Below are 10018 nucleotides of genomic sequence, written 5' to 3' on the forward strand. Positions count from 1 at the left end.
GAGATGACCAGGAAACAACACTTTCCTCCTGAAAAATTTTACCTTCGGTTTTAACCTCGAATTTCTATCCTAGGCTCCCACCGTGATGGATTTTGATCTGGCAATATCAGCCAAACAACTCTATGCAACCTGAGTTGTTTTGGGGTAGTAAATTTAATCACAGCCACAGAGAAACAAACTAGACCAAAAAAATCATACCCCAGAAGTGATTTTGTTGCTGTGAAATACATAGGGATGTTGTGTTTGAAGGAGTGTGGAAGATACCAGTACTTTAGATGGCAAAAGCCATCAGAAAATGTGTGCAGAGGTTAATCTATTATCCTGGTAAGACCTAGAAAATGGAAGTGTTGAGAGTAGTGCAGACAGTGGAGGTTGAGGTCATAGGATTTCAGTGGCAAATAGGGTCCATGAAAAAATGAAGCCTTTGTGTGTATTTGCCTTCAAACTGTTTCTTATTGTGCCCATGCCCTGTGCAATTGAGTATGATGGAATTTTTTTTAAAAGGCTGATTTCTTAGATAAAATATTGATTCTGGTGGCTAGTTATTACTGATGACTTATGCAGCTTTTCAGGGAAAAGGAACACAAGTGGGGTGTAAAGGTATAACAAGTCTGTGGTACTTGTTAGAGAGAAACAGCACTAGTTTCAGACGGCATTCACATGCTAAAAGAGTAGAAATATTCAAGGAAAACAGCATCACTAAGAGAAGACTCTTTCTTTGCATTGGAAGCTTAGGAAGGTGTCCTGATGGCAACACTTCATTCAGCTAAGCCTTTACTTTATAGAAGGAACAGGCAAAGTGCTTTCTAGTCTCAGGAAGCAACTGCATTCAGAACCTGCTACAACTGTGGTCCAAGTGTAGCAGGGTCCATGACAACCTGGAAGCCAAATGTGACAAGATCACCTTAATTGTCAGGGTTCTGGAAAGGTTGCAAATTTTAAAGGTCATGGATTCTCCTCTGTGGTTTCAGTTCAGCCCTGTTGCACTCACCTGTGTTTGGCGGAGTCAGAGCCTCAGTGAGAAGAGTGTGAGCTCATTGCATGAAGCTGGGAATATGAAGCCTGGTCTGCATCTTGACACCACAAGATGCTGAGAGACCTAAGCTCTAAGACATCTGACATGAAGAGCTGACATAGTGATGGAAGTAGCAAGAGGAAGTGGGAGGGGAGGGGGAGGGAGAGAAGAGGGGAGGGGAGGGAGGGGGCAGGCAGAGACAGAGACAGAGATGAGAAGTTGCAGGGACAGAGCCATGTAAGACTTTTAAAACTGTAGCCCCATGTGTCTGAGGCAGAGCTCAAGAATTTGGGGTTTGCCTTGCAGGGTTTCATTCTTGCCTTTGTCAAATCTTTCTTCTGTTTTCAAATGGGAATGTGTAATGTGTAGTTGTATTTTCAAAATATATATCTGACTTCCTAATTTTAAAAGATGTCAGAGTCAAGAAATTTCTTTCATTCATTCTTTCTTTTTTTCTTTTTCAGCAGAGACTGAACATTTGATCAGTATTGGGGTTCTTATTAGGATCATTGAAGTTAAACACATGTGTATGTTTTGGTGGTCAAAAGCACATAGTGACATGAATCAGTAGTAGATTGAATGAAAAACCTCCCAGATAGAATTATGTGTTTGAACACTTGTCTCTCATTGGTTGCTTTCTTTGGAGTGCATATGGAATGTTTAGTAGGCAGAGCCTTGCTGGCAGAAGTTCCCATTGGGCTGAGATTAGAATGTCTATGGCCTCCCCACATGATCATTTCATTGTACCTACTTTTTTGTGGTTGAACCTGATCAACCAGCTTTCACCAAATGATGCCATGATCATGCACTGTATTGCTAAATAACATAAGATACAGAAGAAGCATTGGTTTTTCATTGATAAGCCATTTGCTAGTCATATATATGTATATATGTATATACACACACGTGTAAATTTTCGTTATTTTCAGTTTTGTTGTTTTTTTATTTCACTCTTGTTTTTATTTCAATATTTTAAAATATAGAAACATGTTGCGGGAGGTATTAGAAAAAGGGACGCGGTCTGCCTAGCTCCCCAGCCTAGCCTCCGTGTTCACGCTCTAAATTCCCACACTAATGGCAGCACTGGCTGGCCAGTGGCGCCAGCCCGGGACCCACGAGATATTGGCGTGGCTGTTGCCTCAGCCAGTCAGCTCTGTGGCTTCCAGCCCCCAAAACCCAGGGAATATCCGCCACCCTCATGTGATAGATATAACAATACCAGTACTGGGTCGAAACAAGACTCTTAATGCTTAAAGATTAACCAAATAGATTTATATATCAGCAAATACTCAATACACAAGATGCCCACACAATTAGAATTGTTAACTGAAATAATCTAACCTTTTGATATGAGTCAACAATTGAGACTGCTAGAAACACATCTAGAGTGTCTGCCGCCATTTCCTCTCCTTCCTCCTTCTTCCCCTCCTCTCTTGTTCCTTCCTCCTCCATAATCCTAGCTCCGCCCACCTCTTCTCTATCCAAATACAAAACTCCACTGTGAATACAGTGGGCACGAAAGTCCTGCCACAGAAACATGAAGGAAATTTTCAATAAACTACAAAAATACAGCATTAGTAGCCATTACACATATGAAATGTTTAATCAAGAACAATATCCCACAAAAATAAACAGAAATAAAACTGATGAAATATGAATAAATCTAATAATAAAATATACTTGAAAAATGCAAAACCAAAAGTGTTATCAAGGTCAATACTTTCCCACCATTTTCCTAATTTTTTCATCATGCACATATTTTAACAAGATGTTTATTAATAGATTTTTGCTGTGATTAGTACTAGAATATCGTAAGAAAAGATTTATAAAATTGCATATTTTGCTCTAATTCTTCGATGCTTTTAATTAGGATTCCTTTTTTGAGAATTTTTTTTCTTGTTTGTTATTTTTTAATTGAAAGTAGATTTTTCTCTCACACAATATGCCCCAACCACTTTCTTCTCCCTCCAGTCCTCTGAGAACATCCCATCCTCTCCTCTCCGTCAGATCCAGTGCTTCTCCATTTTCCTTCAGAAAAAGCTGGCCTCCAAGAGACAACAACCAAACATGACAAAATTGATACAATAATACAAGGCAAAAGCTCCCTATAGAGACTTAACAAGACCAACCAATAGGAGGAAAAGAGTCTGACAAGCAGGCAAAGGAGTCATAGACACAGGTGTCACGGCACACCTGCAGAGACCCCGGTGTCACGGCACACCTGCAGAGACCCCGGTGTCACGGCACACCTGCAGAGACCCCCGTGTCACGGCACACCTGCAGAGACCCCGGTGTCACGGCACACCTGCAGAGACCCCAGTGTCACAGCACACCTGCAGAGACCCTGGTGCAGACACATGCAAGTCCTGTGCTCTCTGCCTTAGTCTCTGTGAACCCCTATGGGCCCTGCTTAGCTGACTCACAGGGCCATGCTCTCTTGATGTCTTCCACCTCCACTGACCACTGACTTCCACAATATTCCCAACCCTTCTCCTGTATTTTTCTTTTATTAGACTAATTATGTACTACAGACAAAACATAAAGAAAATACAGTGTTTAACAGGATTGATCCAAACCTGGGGAAATGGGAAAGTTCTTCCAATGTTATATCCACTTTTTAAAATAAGATGAGATTAATCTGCATTAATTCCTGTCTAAACCTGAGAATTCCTTTTTTATTTTTGTAACTTTTTAAAATTACAAATAGAGCTCTCTCTCTCTCTCTCTCTCTCTCTCTCTCTCTCTCTCTCTCTCTCTCTCTTTTTTTTTTTTGGTTTTTCAAGACAGGGTTTCTCTGTATAGCCCGGGCTGTCCTGGAACTCAGAAATCCGCCTGCCTCTGCCTCCCAAGTGCTGGGATTAAAGGCATGCGCCACCACCGCCCGGCGAAATAGATCTCTTTTTATACAATGTACTCTGATTACAGTTTCCTTCCCTTTATTCCTCCCTAGTACTATGCTGTGTTAGTCTCTAGGAGTTCATATGAGCTTTTCTCACTTGACTCAGACGGCCTTGGTCTCCTGATACCTTCTCAGTTTTAAGACCTTTTTACCTCCTCTTTGTGGGTGGGGGGGGAATTGATGGGGGGGATTTGATGGAGATGTCCCATTTAGAGCTGTATGTTCCAAGGTATATATCTCTCCACTCTCTCTCTCTCTCTCTCTCTCTCTCTCTCTCTCTCTCTCTCTCTCTCTCTCTCTCTCTCTCTCTCTCTGTGTGTGTGTCTCTCTCTCTGTGTATCTCTCTCTCTCTCTCTCTCTCTCTCTCTGTGTGTGTGTGTGTGTGTGTGTGTGTGTGTGTGTCTGTGTGTGTGTGTAATGCCTGGCTATGGCTCACTGGATCTGTTCCCAGTTCCCATTTGCTACATTTGATGATGGCTGAATAATGCTTTAATCTATGAGCATAGCAATATGATAGGAGCCATTTATTGATATGTTTTCTTTCCTTTTTAAAAATTAGACCAATAGAGTCTGATTTTACCATAGGACTCTGAGCTATGTAGTCTCTGGATTTTGGTCACCTGCACTGTGTTGAGTATAGGTTCCCTCTCATGAGTTGGCCTTATTCAATTCAGACAGTGGCTGGGTGCTCTCACACGGTCTGTGCCACCACTAGTCTATCACATCTTACAGGAAGGACAAATTGTAAGTCAGAAGTTTTGTGGCTGGGTTGGTGTTTATGTTTCTCCTTTTGTGGCCCTCAGAGAACCTTCCGGCACCAAAGACATTAGGATATAGTAAAGAAGTCTTTATGTGGTCACCAATTTGACTTCTTCATATCTAAGAAGTTGTGTGTGTGTGTGTGTGTGTGTGTGTGTGTTGTGTTCAACAATGGGGCCCCTCTGTCAGTTTGTGGAGTGAAACGATTTTCTTGGCAACAGCCTGAATTGTTTGTGGGTTTCCATGGGACTACTTAGTAAACAACTCAAGGGGATGTATCTCAGTCCCAATACTGGAAACCTTATTTAGTAACAAGAGATGGCCAGTTGGGACTCTACTTCTCCATTATTAGGGAACCTTACTAGGAACACCTTCTTTATTTTAAAACTTTCCACTGAAATAGGTTTCTATAACATCCCTCAATTCCAGCTTTTTCTCCTTGTATCTTTCTCCCTCAACTTTATCACCCTTACCCCTCCATACCTGATTGTTTTTCCTCCCTGTACCTAGTATACTCATAAAAGCCATTTCCCCCTCCCAGGGAGATCCATGTTCCCACTGGTCCCTTCCTCCATACCTAACCTCTCTGATTCTATAGATTATAGGTGATTTATAATTTTTTAATGACTAATATCCACATGTAAGTGATTACATACCATATTTATCTTCTCTGGGTTTCCTCTTTCAGAATAATTTTTCTGGTTCAATTCATTTGTCTGCAATTTTCATGACTTTTTTAACAGCTAAGTAATACTCCATTGTGTCAACGTACCACGTTTTCTTTATTTACTTTTCACTTAAGGGATATCTAGACTTTCAGTTTCTGTTTCCAGGTTCTGGATATTGAGCAAGTATCACACATATGCATTACAAAGCCCAGGGGGTGGAACTATACGGTATAGTTTGTTTGTTCACTTAAGAGGCCTGTTGGTATTATTGGTATTATCTTTATTCTGATTCTACCAGTCACATTGTTTCGCATTCATGAGGGCATATTCTTTGTTATTTATAAAGACACACTCTCATAGCAGATATCTGGAGTGACTGATTCTTAGAATCTTTCCAAACCCTCTTCTCTGATTTTTTTTTTCCTCAGTTTTAGGTCAGGGATTGTTTTACACATCTATCAGTTTTGATACCATTTGATCCTTAAAAGAATTTACATCTTATAAAAAAATAAGTAAGCGGATATAATAATTTTGAAAGACATTGGAATGTGCTCAATCAGTAAAAACACTGAAGATTTAAATAAGAAGTTTGAGCAAGTAAAAATTTAATTTTTCACTTTTTATGAGTAATGAAATAGATGAGAAATAATAATATATTGGGATAAATTCATAATTACAAAATAGGAATAAATTATAGAATTAGTCCTACTGAGTATCAGAAGGAAATATGGGCATAATAATACAATTAACTGGAAATTGCAGTAACAACAAAGGCTATCATTAAATAAAGTCAAATATATTTGACAATATCGTTAACTGGGAAATCACACTGCATTTAAAGTTTAAAAAACAGAACACTATGCATACAATAACAGCATAGTTGCAGAAGGTTGACAAAGATATGTCCAAAGCCCTCCCACACACATTTACACACAAGAAAGCGTGGGAAAGCAGGAGAAGTTGGAGACTTAACAAATAGCTTCACTACAGAAGTGAGTGTGTATTGAAAAGTGGAGAATGCAGTCAGCCAATAACAGGCTATGTAGACGTTCTAGAAGTGATAGATGGGAAACATGAAGACTGCATTCAAATACCTGTACACCTCATAATCACTGGGATGACTCAAGTCCTAAGCGTCAGAAAGAAACCTTCCAGACTCCAGAGTCACTGAGTCATTGCACTGCCTGGCCTACAAATACAAGCCCATATAGAAGAGAAAAAAAAAACAAAAAACAAAAACACAAGACACAAGACACAAGACAGACTTTATTTACATTTTGGCTTTCATAGAGAGAAAGAGGGAGGGGGAAGAGAGGTCAAAGAGAAGGAAGAGAAAAAAAGAGGCCAAAGATAGACACATACATACATATGTACGTACATGTGTCTAGAGAGGGAGAGGGAGAGGGAGATTAAATTTATACACAGCCAATAAAATAATACCAATAGTTCCTCAAAACTGAGTGAAAGATAAAGATTTTAGCCTCCAATGTTGGAGGGACTTGTTGTGGCACTCATGTGAAAGATCAGTAATATTTCTGCTTGGAAAATGAGAAAAATAATCCTAGCCTTCTTATCCATCTCTCCTCTTGTCTTTTGTGGTTAAGACGAGGACCCAGCCTAAACAAAGCTGTACGTACTGACCTATGGGGAGAACGCGTGCATTTCATTTTATTGTCTACAAACGTAGATGAGCCTTTAACCAGGTGGATGGGTTTTTTAAATTTAATTTTTTTATACTCCACCCTCTGACTGTTCCTATCCCATACCTCCTCTCCACCCCCTGTCTCTACAAGGATGTCCCACCCCCCCCAACCCCCACCCCACCAGACCTCTAAATTCCCTGGGGCCTCCAGGCTCTTGAGGGTCAAATGCATCTTCTCTGACCGGACCCAGACCCAGCAGTCCTCTGCTGTATATGTGTTGGGCGTCATATCAGCTGGTGTATGCTGCCTGTGGTGGTCCACTATTTGAGAGATCTCGGGGGTGCAGGTTGAGACTGCAGGTCCTCCCACTTAGTCACCCTCCTCCTCAGCTTCTTTCAGCTTTCCCCTAATTCAACCACAGGGGTCAATAGCTTGTGTCCATTGGATGGGTGTAAATAACTGCATCTGACTCTTTCAACTGCTTGTTGGGTCTTTCAGACGGCAGTCATGCAAGGTCCCTTTTTGTGAGTGTGCCATAGCCTCAGTAATAGTGTCAGGCCTTGGGGCGTCCCCTTGAGCTGGATCCCACTTTGGGCCTGTCGCTGGACCTCCTTTTCCTCAGGCTCCTCTCCCTTTCTATCCCTGCAGTTCTTTCAGACAGGAACAATTATGGGTGAGAGTTTTGACTGTGGGATAGCAATCCCCTCCCTCACTTGATGTCTTTGTGCTGGAGGTGGGTTCTACAGGTTCCCTCCCCCCCACTGTAGGACATTTCATCTAAGGACCCTCCCTTTGAGTCCTGAGAGTCTCTCCCCTCCCAGGTCTCTGGTACATTCTGGAGGGTCCCTCTAACTTCCTACCTCCTGAGCTTGCCAGTTTCCATTCTTTCTGCTGGCCCTCGGGTCTTCAGTCCTTTCCCCTACCCAATACTAGATCATGTTCCCTCTTCCCCCACCCCCATCCGCTTTCCCACCCAGGTCCATCCCACCCCCACACTCCATGATTGCTTTCTTCACCCTCCCAAGGATTGAGGTGTTCTGTCCTCACTTGGGCCCTTCAGCTTGTTGACGTTTTGGTGTTCTGAGGACTGTATCTGAGGTCTTCTGTACTTGCTTTGGCTAGCATTCACTTATTATAAGTGAGTGCACACCAGCATGTCCTTTTGGGTCTGAGGTACCTCACTCAGGATGAGACTTTCTAGTTCTGTTCATTTGCCTCCAAAACTCAGGATGTCCTTGTTCTTAACAGCTGAGTAGTTTCCATTGTGTAGATGGACGACATTTTCTGTATCCACTCTTCTGTCGTGGGACAGCTGGGTTGTTTCCAGCTTCTGGCTATCACAAACAAGGCCGCTATGAACATAGTGGAACACATGCCCCTGTTGCCTGGTGGGAAATCTTTTGAGTATATTCTCAGGAGTGGTATTGCTGGCTTATCAGGTAGATCTATTTCCAATTTTGTGATGAACCTCCAGATTGACTTCCACAGTGGTTGTACCAGTTTGTGAACCCACCAGCAATGGAGGAGTGTTCCTCTCTCTCCACATTCTCACCAACATGTGTTGTGACGTGAGGTTTTGACCTTAGCCATTCTGATTGGTATAGGTAGAATCTCAGGGTCATTTTGATTTGCACTTCTCTGATCACTAAGGACTTTGAACATTTCTTTAGGTGCTTCTCAGCCATTCAAGATAGCTGGGAGCCTAGAGCCTCAGCTTCCTTGGCCTACAGGGAGCCCTCCTGCACAGCTGTCTGCGTAGGTCTGTCCTGTGCATTCCAGCCCTGGGCATTCACTTTCCAGCCTGTGCCACTGGCATTACACTTGCAGGGACAAGTGAGAGCTCTGCTGAAGTGCCTCTCTCCCTTTCCCCTTATCTCTGGAATGTAAGAGAAGAACCAATTCGACCACCAACACCACCTCAACTCCAATCCCAACCCCAACACAACACACACAAACGTTGCTTTGGGGACCAGAGACCTGCTAATAATGACCTGTGTCTCCAAGGATGATCTGGAGCCAGCCCTGATGACCACCGTGCAGCTCCTGGGTGATCTGAGCATCTGCTCCCCAGATGCCAGTGCACAGGTGCAGGGATCCAGCACACAGCAGCCTGGAGTCAGTGCACAGCTGAACTGTTGGCTGAAGGAACTGAAGGGCTTGGTCGCTGAGAAAGACCTGGAGCTTGGCAGGTGTGGGGCTGGCCTCCCTCTCTAACCTCCCCCCTACTCCCTTTGTTGTGCTCCTCCACCCTCTCCTTTCTTTTCTAATAATGTGCATTGAAAAACATCTGCCAAATGAGACCTGACTGCACACTGCTTGGGGACCCACAAATGCATATGCACATGAGTACACACACACACACACACACACACAGTGCACACAAACTCATACAAACATGCCCTCACACAAGCCCCTCTACACATTTGTACACACGAGCCTTCACACATCCACCCTTAGGCCCATGCCCAACACCACAGAAACATGCCCACAGCCAGGCTCAGCGAACACCACCCCTCCTAGAACATGGGTTCTGGGAGGTGACCCCAGTGTGCTTGTTAACTACGTGGACAGGAGTTCTGGATCATTTGCCATCAGGCTGCCTTGAAAAGGGTGGCCAGGGGTTATACTGCTGCCCACCCAGTACCTAATAGGGACTGTCTCCCATGGGAAAAGCCAGCAAGGCCTATCAATAGGTTCTGTCTAGTCCCTGGGACATTGCCACCTATCCTGTCAAAAGACCCCTGACCGAGCCCCTCTGGACATGTTACAGGTGCAGACTGGGGCCGTCTGTGACCAGCTCTGGCCCTTGCTTCAGGAACTGTCCTCTCAGAGGCGGGGACAAGGCTCATGGGGAAAGTTAACAGAGCTAGCTCAGCGAGCCCCATCCCAAACCGGAAGGAAACTGATAAAGCTTCTTGCTCAAAATGCTTGCAGCCCTACCGGGCTGTGGGCAGAGGAGGTCAAGGAAGTCAGCTGGTGTCACGTTAAAAGACTGTTCCTTTGACAGCCCCTTCTTCCCATGCTAGACTGCCTG

This window comes from Arvicanthis niloticus, chromosome 16 (genome assembly GCF_011762505.2).
Source record: "Arvicanthis niloticus isolate mArvNil1 chromosome 16, mArvNil1.pat.X, whole genome shotgun sequence".
Taxonomy (NCBI): domain Eukaryota; kingdom Metazoa; phylum Chordata; class Mammalia; order Rodentia; family Muridae; genus Arvicanthis; species Arvicanthis niloticus.